Source organism: Biomphalaria glabrata, chromosome 6 (assembly GCF_947242115.1).
Source record: "Biomphalaria glabrata chromosome 6, xgBioGlab47.1, whole genome shotgun sequence".
NCBI lineage: Eukaryota > Metazoa > Mollusca > Gastropoda > Planorbidae > Biomphalaria > Biomphalaria glabrata.
The window spans coordinates 33,382,470-33,399,691 of NC_074716.1; the positions used below are offsets into that span (position 1 = coordinate 33,382,470).

Genomic DNA, 17,222 nt, shown 5'->3' on the forward strand with positions numbered 1-17,222 from the left:
GTCTTTCCACCCAGAAAAATGTCAGTTGTTAAGAGTAACAAAAAAACTAAAACAAATTAATTCCACTTATCTTATTCATGGCAAACCAGTAACACAGACTAAAAACGCAAAATACCTAGGTATTATAATAAATGAAAAACTGTCATGGAATCCACATATTGATGAAACTACAAAAAAATCAAACAAAGCATTAGGATTTATTAAAAGAAATTTCTATAAATCAAATAAGAACATAAAACTAAAATGTTATTTAACCTTGGTTAGGCCAATAATAGAATATGCATCCTCTGTTTGGGACCCCTCAACTCAAGAAAACATTAAGAAACTAGAACAGACACAAAATAGAGCAGTGCGATTCATAACAAACGAATATTCACATTTGACTAGAGTAACACCTTTAGTAAAATCACTAAATTTAGAAAGCCTTCAGGACAGAAGGCTCAAAAGTAAAGTAGCAATCATACATAAAACACTGAACCATAATCTTCAAATACAAAAACAAAATTTAATAAAATACTCTGAAAGACACAAAGATAAAGGCACATTCCTCGTCCCATATGCTAGGACAAATTTGTACAAATACTCCTTTTTCCCTAGTGCTATTAGAGCATGGAATGGGTTGCCTGAGCTAGCCAGGAAAACCAGTGACTTGGCAGAATTTAAGTCATTGGTTAATATGCATGACTAAATGCATGACGCGTAGGACGTAATCATCTTCTTTTTTGAAGTAACGTCTGTATTATATAAGATAAGGTACATATCACACGACTTTATGGTACATACCACACGACATTACGGTACATATCAGACTATACTGTACATATTCGACTATACTGTACATATTCGACTATACTGTACATATCTAACATCCTTATGGTACATATCAGACATCTTTACGGAGCATATCAGACATTTTTATGGTACATATCAGACTACTTTACGGTACATATCAGCTTGAAAAGTAAGTATTTTACTGCCCTCAACTAGCTACCATATGTTTGTGTACGTTGTCTCTGGCTGTCTCACTACCCAGACCTAGCCCAGCTTTTACTATGTTGTCTCTGGCTGTCTCACTACCCAGACCTTGCCCAGCTTTACTACGTTGTCTCTGGCTGTCTCACTACCCAGACCTAGCCCAGCTTTTACTATGTTGTCTCTGGCTGTCTCACTACCCAGACATTGCCCAGCTTTACTACGTTGTCTCTGGCTGTCTCACTACCCAGACCTTGCCCAGCTTTACTACGTTGTCTCTGGCTGTCTCACTACCCAGACCTTGCCCAGCTTTACTACGTTGTCTCTGGCTGTCTCACTACCCAGACCTTGCCCAGCTTTACTACGTTGTCTCTGGCTGTCTCACTACCCAGACCTTGCCCAGCTTTACTACGTTGTCTCTGGCTGTCTCACTACCCAGACCTTGCCCAGCTTTACTACGTTGTCTATGGCTGTCTCACTACCCAGACCTTGCCCAGCTTTACTACGTTGTCTCTGGCTGTCTCACTACCCAGACCTTGCCCAGCTTTTACTACGTTGTCTCTGGCTGTCTCACTACCCAGACCTAGCCCAGCTTTTACTACGTTGTCTCTGGCTGTCTCACTACCCAGACCTTGCCCAGCTTTTACTATGTTGTCTCTGGCTGTCTCACTACCCAGACCTAGCCCAGCTTTTACTACGTTGTCTCTGCTGTCTCACTACCCAGACCTAGCCCAGCTTTTACTACGTTGTCTCTGGCTGTCTCACTACCCGGACCTTGCCCAGCTCTCACTACGTTTTTTTTCCCTCTCTTCCGAAACGTCCCCTCTCCCTTGTGCAACTAACCATCATTTTAGCTATTAATTCCTACTTCCCAAGTAAATGGACTTGTAGCGCTAGACTTCTGGACACTAAATAATCACTAAGACCGCGGTAACTGTCCGAGCATTCAAGCAGAGATGGCGGTTTTAACGCTGGGATTAGGTCCCATCAGAGGAAGTCACAAATTAGGTTAAAGAAGAATCTGGTGATGAAGTGTATAAAAGGAAGCTGTTGTATTTTCTAGAAGATACGAAATAATGTTTAAAGTTTTTGACCAGCTGGACACATTGTTGCTTGTCGACTATTTCTATGTAGACTAACTAGTGTATTGGTTTCTTTAAAAGTTTGAACACTTTTTGGTTTTCATTTGTCAATAAAAAATATCATAAAATTACACACCAAACTTATCCCAAAAACTTAACATACAGCTGCAGCGTGAATGTATAAACAATGTAATCTATAAGGATAACAATACAAATCTATGTTAATACGTTAATTTAAGAAAATTTTAACAGCTGGAAAAGCTTCATTAAAAGAAGCAAATAAGTTAACAAATAACAATAAAAAAAAACTAAAGCAAACATTGCAACTAAGTATTGGCGTCAGCATTCCCAGCTCCTGGAGACAAAGACATACTGCTTATTTTAAACCTAATCATAATAGATAGATATACAAGAAAGAGGATCAAAATGTTATTAGCTAATATAAAACCAAATAAAGCAACTGGACTCTGGACCTGACAGTATACCAGCTAGATTACTCAAAGAAATAAATAACAAGCTAGGACCAGTGTTTAAAATACTTTTTAAAGCACCACTTAATCATGACAGGTACCGAGGGACTGGAAAAAAAGTTAACATCACTCCCCTATTTAAAAAAGGGAGATAAATCCGCGCCAGGAAACTGCAGACCAGTATCACTCACCAGCATCACATGTAAAATACTATAACACAAAATATGTACAAACATCATAAATCACTTAGACAAACATAATGTCCTTACTCCGTACCAACATGGCTTTAGGAAATAAAGGTCATGTGAAAATCAATTAATAATTGATCACTTCTGAAAAGGCTTAGGTAATAATGAACAAAGGGATGCCAATCTTTTGGATTTCTGTTTAAAAAAAAATAAAAATTAGGTTCACCATCTGACGTTCAACTGCCCTATCCTTCTAGGTTTGGATTGTAATGCTACGCCAATAGCTGATTTGATGGAATCTGTTATTTAGAAAGTGGAGGTTAACTATAAACTGAACTCTGAGTTTATCAAGCTTTTATCTGCCAACTTTTTAACTGCGTAACATCTCAACACTCTCCCTTCTCCCCCCCCCCCCACTTCTTCCCCACTTCACGAGGCCATCACTTCACACTCTACTCATAACGCAGGAGGGTGGCGGGAAAGCGCGCGCGCGCGCAGCGACATCAGCACTATTAGGTCCTGCAAAGGTTCTGTGGTGGTGGCTGTACCTGGGAAGGGAGGGTATGATAGGGCGAGAGCACGCGCATCCCCCTCTTTAGAATAATAATAACATATGAAGTGAAAGTTCTTTTTTTTTGGTCTGTGATTTCTTTAGACCTACGTCTTTAGACTTCGTTTTTCTGTTCGAGTGTAGTATCTGCTATAAGAGGGAGCGCTCCTTTTTATAATATACAATCAGAATTTGTACTCAGTGGGTCGTGACTATAGAAGTATGAAAACAATGACTTATGGATAAAGTGAAAAACTACATAGTATAATTTGCTTTGCGAATTTAAGTTGATTATTTTAAACGAAAATGAATAGTTCATTATTTGGAACAATGTCAATTAAATAATTGGAGAAATAACTGTATTCTTATTTTTAGCATTAGATATTGTATTACTCTTTGGCTTAGGGCCCGAAACTAGTTTGATAAAAAGAAGTGTATAGTCCTTATCGACCGTTGTTAATTAGGTCATCAGCCTGACCACGCCTTTCGTTGACCCGGTTCAAGCTAAACATTTCATTAACCCAGTTGTATGTTAATTAGAACCTGGGAATTACCCAAACTTTTGGCTAGCGGTCAGCACTATCCAAAATCAAGTAGACCTATAAGTTGTGTATTGCTAGTCATTTACTGGAGTTTAAGTTCAAACAGAATTTTGAAATAACAAACAAAAGAACGAGAGTTGTGTGTTGCTAAATTAGTTTTTAAACTTAGGATTGTACAACTCTAGATTCTTGTCGACATCTATTCAAAAAGTAACAATCAATGTTGTGAGTTTGGATCTGTTACAACCAAAGTTGGATGTTGTGCAAACAAAGACTATACTTTCCATTTGGTTATACACTAAACAAGGTAAGACATAGTAGACTCTTCAATGTTTAGAATATCATCTTGACTAGTATTAAGATAAGATAGATAAGATAATTTTTATTGATCCATTCTAATGGAAATTCAGTTTGACTACAATTTAATCTTATCTTATCTTGACTAGTATTATTATTCCAGATTTACGCAACAGTTATTTGTGACATAGGTCTATTTTCGAAGATTTATTATAAAAAAAAAAAATATTTTAATACTTGTATAATAATTATGCAGGGAATATTTTCTATGGAAGTATTTGTATTTGTATGGACTTCTGTTTGTGTAGTATATGTGAATACAAATATACTTTTGCTACTATATACATCTAAGTGTGTGTGTGTGGGGGGGGTGGGTGAATTACCCCGAATTAGGTCCTGCCAAAACGTTGTTTGATAAACAAGGGATTACATTATTTAAAGATCTATACGGACTGTTCATCAAAGGAAGGACCAGAGTGTAAATAGCCACAATTGTGTGTGTGTTATCGCTATACATAATACAGAAGAACTGTTAAGTTATAGGCCTATAAAAAAACAACAACAATAGAATAATTTCTGTGTTCTATATAACTTTGTTACAACAAAGCGAATAATTGACATCACCCAGCTTTCAATATACCGACAGACATGTAGACAAAGTGGTAGTTGGTAGCAGCATGAATCAGATACCACTATGAAATATGTGTACGTGCCCATCACTCTAGTGTGGAACAAGTTTATTTGTATGTCTGTCACAATCAGTCACCATGGCTCTGGCTCATTGAGCCCGGCCCCATGACTAATAGAGGCCCACATGGACCATGAATGATAAGTAAGTGGTTTATTACAAGTATTGAGTCTCATGACACTATTACTTGTTAGTCGAAACCGACGTGTCATAACACTATTACAAACAAGGAGACTTTAATACATTATCTGGAATGACACTATTACTAAGAAGAAGTCTTTGGATGACACTATTCATTTCTGAAATGTTATACACTGTAATGTCTGTGCAAATATATAAAGGACGATTGTTTTTTGTCACACCCATCTTTCTCATTTCATACAGAGTGGGAGACCCAAATACATGTACTGAATCAGGGGCCCAAGGGTACTACGTCACTGATTATGATTCGCATACATTTCCTGAACCATTATTACTATGTCGCTGATTACGATATGCATGCTTAGAGTTTTGAAAACAAACTGTACGCTTTGGGAAACACATAAATTGTATTTAACAAATGGACAGACGCTGAAAACCCAATAACGATTTTTACATTCCTGGGGCCTTTAATATCGTGTCTTAGCATTAGGTTGATATCATGTCTTAGCGATATCATTGTTCGTGTGTGTTTCTGTGATGTGGTCGCCAATAAACCAATAGTCTTCAGTGTCTCACCTGCTTTAGCAAAATACAGTCAGACCAGAGCCACATCTCGAAGCAGGGCAAATATTGGAACATAAGAAACTTATCCTAACATATGACGTCACAGCCGGCTCAGCTAATTAGCAAACAATTCATATGTAAGATTGAAAGTGGCTCAGTCTCCAAAGAGGATCTCATTTCAACCAGTGATCAGGGGCTAAACCACTCCAGCAAGACTGAACTAAACAGCATTTTTTTCCCACTTGCTTCCACACATAAGTAAATACACAATTAATACTAGTGTTGAATGTGTGCGTGTGTATTTGTGTGTGTCTTCGTGTGTATATGGGAAAGGAGGGGGGGGGGTTGTATGCGTAAGTATATATGTGTATCTATGTGCGTTTGGTTGTTTGCAAACATGGTAAGCTTAAATTTAAAGATAGATTTAGAACTAGAATGTTTCCTTGTATGTGTGTGTATTTTTGTGTGTATGTGTGTGTATGTGTGTGTTTGTGGTGTGATAAACGTACACGGGGACAGATACTAATCTTATAGATCTACATCTTTCTAGAATCAACAAATGAGTGTGCTCAATTTCAAGCAAACAAATTGAAACTATATTTCCATCACTAGTATCTCTTTTGAACGATGCATTTTTATAGCTATTAGAGATTTATTAGATGAATCTATTTGCATCATGCGTCCCAGTGTAACCGCTGAAAAGAGTACATAAAGTGTTGATAATCTATGTATTCTAAAAGGTTAACGATCATTTGCATGCACTTTTCACCCAGCATTGTAGAATCAACCTTTTTGAGTTGTTTCACTTTTAGCACTAAGTTAGTTTTATTCTTTAGTTGGCAACAAGTGATATTTCAACATGGCGTCTTTGTTGATTTAGTCTAGTGTGTTCAACAACTCTCCCATTCTTATTAGATTGTATACATTTTTCATTTAGATTTTCTGATATCGCCTCCACATTTTCCCATGCCATTTCTTCTTGTTCAGTGTTACTGTATTTTATGACTGTAATGTTAAAATAATCTTTTAAAAAACTATGTTTCAAATTAATCCTTTAAATCTCCAATACATATTAGACCTCATTTATAACAGGCGAAGCTGGCTGGTGGCCTATGCCCAGTGGGGGGACCCCAAATGAGTGTAATTTGTTTTTACATTAAATTTTACACCATTATCCCATATCATGATGTTAATTGCCAGGGGCCCCTAAATAAGTCAATCCCTAGCTACGTCACTGCCTATGCCCCAGAGGCAGAGATGAGATACAGTTACCAACAGACACATTGCATTGAATATCAGTTCCAAAAATTCCTTAAGATTATTTCAAGAGCCTAATTGACAGTTACGTAGTCTCAATTTTAGGTTGTAAGTTCCAATCCAATTTCCAAAATGCACTTCTTTTAAGAGTTGACCATTCCAGCATCAAAATGACTTGAAAGCGAGTTGATAGATGCATGTTGTGGCGTTGAACTGATGCAGCTCATACAGTGCCTAAACAAGGTTGTCAAGATAAGATAAGCCTATCTATGATTACAGGAGGGTCATAGTTCACAGGAGCTGTTCAATGTGTCCACCATGAACACAAACGAGTCTCTACGTGTTTTGGAAAACGTTTTGTCAGTTCATTGGGTGTGCTTTCCCGAATTGTATTGTGCAATGTTCATCTTTAGCTCTTCACTTGTATGTGGGTTGTTACTGTACACTTTGCCCTTTAAGTTACCCCCCCCACACACACACACACAAATACAAATCGCTTGCAGATCGGGCAAGGCCATAAACCTGCGGAAACTGGACGAAAACTGGACATTTTTCTCCAAACATTTCATGGCGTATGACATTAAAAATTGTGAAGTTTGCACCGTGGCACCATCTTGAAGCGTGACTCAGGGCCTCTTGGCCTCACTGTACTCTAGAGCCTTAAATCCAGTAGCACTAAATTTACGTATACGCAGAAGATGGTTGAAATGAAAAAGTGCTGAGAAGTAGTTTATTTTAAAAAAAATTTTAAATATAAAAAAAACCACCTTACTTGAAGCACTTAATTGGAATAAACTCAATGTAATCAAGCTATAAATGCACTATATCAAAGCTCGATTTCGCTAAACATCCAGACTTGCAAATATTTCAGAGACAGAAGTAAACTAAAAGCTTAATTATTTCCCTTCAATTCTTCAAACTTTTATTTTATGGCAGGAAGTTTCTGGGAAAAGGTCACTTCACACACATGGCAGTTTTGGTTGCTATGATACCATATAACTTGCTTTGATAACATTTATGAATGAACGCGCATGAATACGTGACACGTGGGTATTTCAATGTAGATGTGATTAAATGTGTCTCAATGTAATCTTTTGTAACCTTTCGCCCCGTCGCTTCTCCGAAGTTTTCGTTGGTCTTTAAGTGTCAGATTTTAGAAACCTACAACCGAATATTGATGGAGAGGTTTACTTTAAAACAACATTGGTGATCCAGTGAAAGAAGAGTAGTTTCGTGGGTAGGATAGAGTCCTCACCTTGGCAAGACGATGGCATATTATCATGGTATTAAGTTGAACAGCCCAATCCTTGAATGAAAGTCTCTATTTCACCTGACTTGTACTAGGTCACTAATCGAAGACTCATTGGTCATCTGGCCCTCTCAAGTCATTTCACTGTCTTATTGTTCTGTCTTATTGTTCTGTCTTATTGTTCTGTCTTATTGTTCTGTCTTATTGTTCTGTCTTATTGTTCTGTCTTATTGTTCTGTCTTATTGTTCTGTCTTATTGTTCTGTCTTATTGTTCTGTCTTATTGTTCAACTTTTTGACAGAGGTGTTCCCCTTTCAGTCATTGCGATCTAAAATACCGATGATGTCAAGGTCATCTGTTTCTGTGTCCCAAGGTTAACAAAGGTCTTATGTGGAAAGCATAACGACTGTGGTGCAGCTAACTTGCATTGCTGTTTCGGTATAGGTTTGTGTGTAACCTAACGCGTGGGCTGCACTGCTAGGTGTAAATCTCTTTTAGTTAGAAGTATCGAAGTGCCAGTCCTTTCATTAATGTGATGACGTCATCGAAGGATAAAGATTTTATAAAATTCTATTCATTCTAAAATTTAAAGCATCCAGTTCGTTTGCCTTTTGTTACTTGACACTTAGAGAGTTAGCTCCTCATGATGTGAATTTACTTAAGTCTTTTCACTGGGTAGCGATACACGGTATTGTAATGTTACACCAGTTATTCTCAAATTTTGCCTCAGACTAAAATTAGCCCCCCCCCAAAATTAATTAAATAAATTAAACCCGTGGCATTTTTAGCCAACCAGAAGATTTTAGGTGGAAACCCGAGACCTGCATTCCTGCATTCTGAACTTCAGAAATTCATTATCCTGGCGTTTGCAACGCACTGCTTCTCGTAGTTAGAGAGTACTAGTCAATTAAAGCTACATTAAGAAGGGATGGTCCAATTTTAATGTTCTAGTAAAATCCACTTATTAATAATAAAAGTAATATGTAAAAGCACTTTAACCTTGCCATAGTTTAGAAGAAAGAAAACAATAGTATCTGTAAAGTTAATATATTTATATTTATAATACATTTAAAACAATATTCTCTTGCCTTGTTTAGTAAAAAAAAAAAGAAATGACATTTTCTAATTTTTTTAATTTGTGGAGGTTAAGGCCCCTAGGTTGACTGCCGTAGATCTAAAACTTCACTTGCCTATCACGAGCACGCTACCAGCAGACACTTCTTGGCAATTTGAAACAAACGAAAAATGCGAACAAAATTTGTTCGAAAAAAAAAACGTACAAGTTGCTCAACTGTCTAAATGTTGAGACTGTTTCATGTGGAGGTCCCGGGGAAACTGTTTCTTGTGGAGGTCCCGGGGAAACTGTTACTTGTGGAGGTCCCGGGGAAACTGTTTTTTTTGTGGAGGTCCCGGGGAAACTGTTTCTTGTGGAGGTCCCGGGGAAACTGTTTCTTGTGGAGGTCCCCGGGGAAACTGTTTCTTGTGGAGGCCCCGGGGAGACTCTTTCTTGTGGAGGTCCCGGGGAGACTGTTTCTTGTGGAGGTCCCGGGGAAACTGTTTCTTGTGGAGGTCCCGGGGAAACTGTTTCTTGTGGAGGTCCCGGGGAAACTGTTTCTTGTGGAGGTCCCGGGGAAACTGTTTCTTGTGGAGGTCCCGGGAAGACTGTTTCTTGTGGAGGTCCCGGGGAAACTGTTTCTTGTGGAGGTCCCGGAAAAACTGTTTCTTGTGGAGGTCCCGGGGAAACTGTTTCTTGTGGAGGTCCCGGGGAAACTGTTTCTTGTGGAGGTCCCGGGGAAACTGTTTCTTGTGGAGGTCCCGGGGAAACTGTTTCTTGTGGAGGTCCCGGGGAAACTGTTTCTTGTGGAGGTCCCCGGGGAAACTGTTTCTTGTGGAGGTCCCGGGGAAACTGTTTCTTGTGGAGGTCCCGGGGAGACTGTTTCTTGTGGAGGTCCCGGGGAAACTGTTTCTTGTGGAGGTCCCGGGAAGACTGTTTCTTGTGGAGGTCCCGGGGAAACTGTTTCTTGTGGAGGTCCCGGGAAGACTGTTTCTTGTGGAGGTCCCGGGGAAACTGTTTCTTGTGGAGGTCCCGGGGAAACTGTTTCTTGTGGAGGTCCCGGGAAGACTGTTTCTTATGGAGGTCCCGGGGAAACTGTTTCTTGTGGAGGTCCAGGGGAAATTGTTTCTTGTGGAGTCCCCGGGGAAACTGTTTCTTGTGGAGGTCCCGGGGAAACTGTTTCTTGTGGAAGTCCCGGGAAGACTGTTTCTTGTGGATGCCCCGGGAAGACTGTTTCTTGTGGAGGCCCCGGGGAGACTGTTTCTTGTGGATGCCCCGGGGAGACTGTTTCTTATGGAGGTCCCGGGAAGACTGTTTCTTGTGGAGGCCCCGGGCGCCGCCTGCTCTGCCACAAATCCCTGGAAGAACGTTTTAAATTGTTTAAATGTTTTGTTTTGCATACGTCTCTAGCCTAAATTTAATACATTGAGTATTACTTGAACAAAACCTTCATTTTGTCACTCTTCCATAACGTTTTGAGTTTGTTCAATTCAGCACAACAAAAACACCTATTCAGGAGCAAGGTTTGCTCTGATTTTTCCCCCATCATTACTTCAACGTGCAAAAGATCCAGGGGGCATCATCTGCTCCACCACTGACAATGTTCATGTAATTAGTAATAACCCTCATGAAATGATAGAATAAGACTCCAGAAATAACACCCAGCAAGTGATTCTAGAGACAACCAGAACATTGACAAAGTCAATGTTTCAGTTTCAATTCATTGTCTTGTTTTCAATACAAGTCTGAAAGGGAAGCCATGTTTTTGTGTGGGTTTAAATACCGTTGACCTCTTTTTGGAACTTCAACTCCGCTAGTCTCCTGTCATTAATATGTCATTGGTCTCTCAGCGTCTTTCTCTCTCTGTGTCTGACCTATACAAGAACAACTGAAAGCAAAACTTCATCCCACAGACAGCTGTCGAAACATTGTCTCTGGCAAAGACTAATGAAGTTCAAGTGATTCAGACACAGACACACACATTTTGCCCCAATTTTTCCATTTGTAAATTGACCAATCTGATTTTTAGCAGCCCCCGAAAGTGGAAAAGACGCTATTAGTTTTGTGCGAAATGTCTGTCCGTCTGTCCGGGGATTCGAATAAGAGATTGAGCCTTTTCAAAACAATTACATCAATTATAAGACTTCAGTTAGGCCAGGAGAGGCGCGGTAGCTGAGCGGTAACGCGCTTGGCTTCCGAACCGGGGGTCCCGGGTTCGAATCCTGGTGAAGACTGGGATTTTAAACTTTGGAATCTTTGGGAGCCTCTGAGTCCACCCAGCTCTAATGGGTACCTGACATTGGTTGGGGAAAAGTAAAGGTGGTTGGTAGTTGTGCTGGCTACATGACATCCTCGTTAACCGTAGGCCACAAAAACAGATGAACTTTACATCATTTGCCCTATAGACCACAAGGTCTAAAAGGGGAACTAGTTAGGCCAGGTTCACATCTAGCTTTGCAATCACTTTCACCTATCCTTTGATCTGCGGGACCGTTGGGGCACTACACAAGATTTGTCAACCTTCTTTCTCCATTCTTATCTTTCATTTGTCTTTGATATAATTTCATTTGGATGTTCTTTCTAAAAATATTGAAGCCTGCCTGGGTGGACCATTTCGGGGGCCGATTTTGAGTTTGTGTTTCCACACAAACTGTCTTTTGTAACCTTGTTTAAACTTGCTTCTTTTTCAACTAATGAACTTATTTTGTCTTGGTTGAAATCTTCGACTTGCAGACCTAATTCTACTGACTGTAATTTGTTTTTTTTTGTCCATCTCAGAGACACATTCAGAGGCGGAACAATAGGAAATTGTGGAGTTGTTTTTTTCAGACGAAATTTGATGGTAAACAAATGTAACATGGAACACACTTTTAGCCACGTTTTATGCAGCTAGATTATATTTATCGAGTTCTTTTCCATCAAGTTTGAGAGAGTAATTTTGTAATTCACACAAAATTTAAATAATTATATGTGTCTATACGTTTTATTACAATTCCTCTTCTCAGGTTGCAAATTCCAAATTCTTCATTGGAAAAAAGAAAAGGTCGGAAGAAAAAACAAAACCTAGGTGGACACGGTTCTCGAAAACGGCTCTAACAATTTTCCCCCAAAAATATAAGTCTATGTATCTCTTTTGGAAAAGAATTATTAGCTAATTAGCCACACAGGGAAAGCTCTGGTTTTCACCAAGTATAATAATCTAATAATTAAATTTGGCTTGGAGGTCTAGACAATCTTTATCTTCAACACACGTCAGCGGGTATTCCCGCATGTCTTCATTAAAAAGTGAAATACATAAACAGACGTTCAAGAACATTTTGGGCACAGTCTTTAAGGTCTGGATCCCTAGGTCTATCACCAAACTAGAATCTTCTATACCATAGAGTATTTTTGATCCCTAGGTCTATCACCAAACTAGAATCTTCTATACCATAGAGTATTTTTGATCCCTAGGTCTATCACCAAACTAGAATCTTCTATACCATAGAATATTTTTGATCCCTAGGTCTATCACCAAACTAGAATCTTCTTTACCATAGAGTATTTTTGATCCCTAGATCTATCACCAAACTAGAATCTTCTTTACCATAGAGTATTTTTGATCCCTAGGTCTATCACCAAACTAGAATCTTCTATACCATAGAGTATTTTTGATCCCTAGGTCTATCACCAAACTAGAATCTTCTTTACCATAGAGTATTTTTGATCCCTAGGTCTATCACCAAACTAGAATCTTCTATACCATAGAGTATTTTTGATCCCTAGGTCTATCACCAAACTAGAATCTTCTATACCATAGAGTATTTTTGATCTCTAGGTCTATCACCAAACTAGAATCTTCTTTACCATATAGTATTTTTGATCCCTAGGTCTATCACCAAACTAGAATCTTCTTTACCATATAGTATTTTTGATCTCTAGGTCTATCACCAAACTAGAATCTTCTTTATCATATAGTATTTTTGATCCCTAGGTCTATCACCAAACTAGAATCTTCTTTACCATATAGTATTTTTGATCTCTAGATCTATCACCAAACTAGAATCTTCTTTACCATATAGTATTTTTGATCTCTAGGTCTATCATCAAACTAGAATCTTCTATACCATAGAGTATTTTTGATCTCTAGGTCTATCACCAAACTAGAATCTGTCTTTTAATGTTGTCATATTACGAGCAAAGTAATAGCTCTAACGGGGCATTTGGGCGGGTATTACCGTCTACAAGAGAAAAAACTAAAATTATATTTTAATTATTGAATACATAAATTTGATTATTACTATTTTGCATACTATTGCCTCATTTTACAAACACCATCAACTTATAATGTCAAGTGTAACAAACGACTACGGTAATTTAATTATAGGTCTGCAGTTGTGTTAGTGTAAAAAACGCTTGGAGAAGGGATCAGGGTTGGTGCAAATAAAACTTGACATCTTCTAAAGGTCTGCACTTTACGAGGTACTGACAGGTTTTCAAAAATCTGTAGGACTCTATAACACTATTTGTCTCCCCTACTGTTCGCTGGTTAGCCGGTCTGAAATGACAAAATATATGACCTATATAGAGAGATGATGGATTGACCAAGTAGGTAAAATGTGTATTAAACCTATAGAGAGATGATGGATTGACTAATTATCCAAATATAATGTCAGGAATATCAGTTTTGGCTGTACTTTAGGTTTTCGAGGATAAACAGTTTGGTTTATAGCCATATAGCCAACTTTGTATCAGACATTTATATCAAAAGACTTTACATCAACGGACCTTTATAACATCAGACTTTATAACAGCAGACTTTATATCAACAAGTTTTATATCAACAGACTTATATCAACAGACTTTACATCAACTATTATCAACAGATATTTAAATCATTAGACTTTATATCGAAAAACTTTATATCAAAAGACTTTATATCAACAGACTTTATAACAACAGACTTTATATCAACAGACTTTTTATCAACATATATTTATATATCAACAGACTTTATATCAACAGGCTTTATATCAACATACTTTATATCAACAGGCTTTATATAAAAAGATTTTATATCAACAGAATTTATATCATAAGACTTTATATCATCAGACTTTTATATCATCAGACTTCATATTAACAGAATTTATATCAACAGACTTTATATCAACAGACTTTATATCAACAGACGTTTTATGAACAGATATTTATATAAACAGACTTTATACCAACAGACTTTATATCAAAAGACTTTATATAAACAGACATTTATATCAACAGACTTTATATCAACAGACATTTATATAAACAGACATTATATCTACAGACTTTTATATCAGCAGACATTTATATCAACATACTTTATATCAACAGACATTAACATAACCGACTTTATATCTACAGACTTTTATATCAACAAACATTTATACCAACAGATATTATACCAATAGACATTTATTTCAACAGACGTTATATCATCAGACTTTATATCAACAGACTTTATATCAACAGACTTTATATCAATAGACTTTATATCAACATACATTTATATCATCAGACTTTATATCAACACACTTTATATTAACAGACATTTAGATCTATATCAGTGTTTTTGAAACCAATTCTAACAAGTTTCTCTGCTAACAGCTTTAAAAGTTTTCCGCTACCAAATCTAGACGAGTTCCTTTTATCTGCCTACCATTTTATCAGGGTTCTTTGTTACCTGTAAGTCCTACCAACTTTCTTTGCTACCAGTCAGTCCTACCAACTTTCTTTGCTACCAGCCAGTCCTACCAACTTTCTTTGCTACCAGCCAGTCCTACCAACTTTCTTTGCTACCAGCCAGTCCTACCAACTTTCTTTGCTACCAGCCAGTCCTACCAACTTTTTTTGCTACCAGTCAGTCCTACCAACTTTCTTTGCTACCAGCCAGTCCTACCAACTTTCTTTGCTACCAGCCAGTCCTACCAACTTTCTTTGCTACCAGCCAATCATACCAACTTTCTTTGTTACCAGCCAGTCCTACCAACTTTCTTTGCTACCTGTCAGGCCTACCAACTTTCTTTGCTACCTGTCAGTCCTACCAACTTTCTTTGCTACCTGTCAGTCCTACCAACTTTCTTTGTTACCAATCCTCCCATGGTTCTCTGTTATCGAAAAGACCAGGTCTCTCTACCACTATTCACACCTACTACTCTCCCTTCCTCAGCTCCAAAAGAGTGAAAACACGTTTTCTGTCAAGTCTCAATTCAACTCAAACTCACACTGACTTAACGCTGTGTGTAAATGTCTTCCCATCGCCTGACACCTAGTCATCTCTCTAAGGAAGTGCCAAAACAATACACTGATGAATCCAAGGAGAGTTACTTCCCATGCATTCGACTAAGTGTTGTGATGCTTAAGTCAAACTGGCTCATGTAAAATTTGCTGTCCTTAATAACCCTCGCTTGTTTGACTGAATCCACTCAGGCTGTTGAAGCTTCTCACTCCCAGAGCTGTTCACTATGATCCTCAATTAGGAAGATTCATGGAGGATACATTTTTGTCCCTCTTATTTTGTTCTCTACCATAATTGACCGCCGTCCAATCTCTATCACCGCTAGGTTTAGACAAGACAAGCATCAAATCTGCTTTTCGTTCAAATCGATTCTTTTGACCATGAGATTTGTTAGAAATAAGACACCTGATCATGAAGCAGACTCCCTGGGCTTGGCTTGGTTAATATCAAGAGCCATGACCTGTCAGACACTTTCATACACATGATGCTCGACTTAATAAATCGATGTAAAACATAATGCAGTTTTAACATTATTAAAAGCTGTAGGTGTCGTATGGATTCCCATGAACTTTTGGACACAGACTCCTTTAAACTCTTAAGTGCTTGCCAAGGAGCGGTTTTGGCAGATTTGCATCCTGAACACCGAAATGTGCGAAAAAACGGCAGGTTTGTATCAAACCTTTTGTATTTTAATTTTCTGTATTTCCCCAAAAGGCCACAGTCGTTATACGACTCATATATAAATATAAATAGCACAAAACGTCCTTATTTTTGAAATGGAATTCTTTTCCTCTAAGTTATTTAATATTTGCCTTACTAATTGCATCAAAGGAAGATCGATCTACAGTCTATTTCTTTGGATCGACAGACCAAGGGGTGATAATGTGTAGTGCTGTCATTTTTGTACATTCAAAAGAAGTGAAATAAACGATTACAATTAAAACTTTCCTTATAGAATGACAGAAAACCAGAATAAATGTAGTGTGGGGACGTGGGAACAGGGCGTTCCATTTGGGGAACCTCTAGACCTGACAATCGAAGGTCTAAAAAAATGTTTGCAGTGTCTTATACCTTCTTATACCTTACATTGCTTGCCTTTCAAAGATGAAAAAAAAGAGAAACATAAGAAAATACTTTCTAAAAGACAAAGCCTATAGTAAGTGTGATTGAATCAATTAGTTTGAATCACTCATGTAATTTTACAAACAATTGATGTAAACATAATAAATCTGTGCGATTATAAATATTTGTAAAAAAATTATTTTTTTTTTAGTATTTAGCTTTTAGCTTTCTCTATGATCTTATCATTTTTAGCTTTATCCAGGATTGGGTGTGGGAGAAATAACATGTACAAACATTTTACCATACAGGCAGACAGACAGACAGACAGAATAAGTCGATATAAGATTTGTAAAAGAAAAAAGCAAAACTAACTAAGATTGTATATATATATAAATACATATATAATTTGAGAGCTGAAAAGTGAAAAGTTCAATCAATCTCAGGAGGCTAAAATGTGAAAAAGTTATTGAAGTAAAACAAAAGGGCGTTAACTGTGAAAGCGGATGTGTGTGTGTGTGTATGGGGGGGTTGGTCTAAAAGCAACATAATATTCTAAACTTTGAATAGGGTTTGTTGGACTAGTCCGTTTCGTTTCTTTGATATTGGGCCGGAAGTCGCTTTTTTATTTATTTATTTTATGAGTATTTTACCCAAGATCTGTGTTGTTTTTTTAGGACTAGCTTATTTCATGTACCTGGCATTTTCCGATACACAATTTAATACACAAAGTAATTGTTGAAAAAAATTGTAGTGATTTTAAACTTTAAATGATTACTTAAAAGGGTGTTACTCTAATCAATTTGAATATTATTTTTTTATGAATGTCACTGTTTATTTTGTGTCTGTT

At 37.5% G+C, this 17,222-nt stretch overlaps 1 protein-coding gene across 2 annotated transcripts in view; it reads left to right on the top strand.

Annotated features, from left to right (window-relative positions):
- The first annotated feature begins 3,292 nt into the window (after positions 1-3,292).
- LOC106070737 (neuropeptide CCHamide-1 receptor-like) overlaps positions 3,293-17,222 on the top strand; it is a 110,920-nt gene continuing 96,990 nt past the window's right edge. For both annotated transcript variants that reach the window (XM_056032781.1, XM_056032782.1), the window contains exon 1: positions 3,293-4,111. The gene's annotated coding sequence lies outside the window, so the exon portion shown is untranslated. The remainder of the gene's footprint in view (positions 4,112-17,222) is intronic.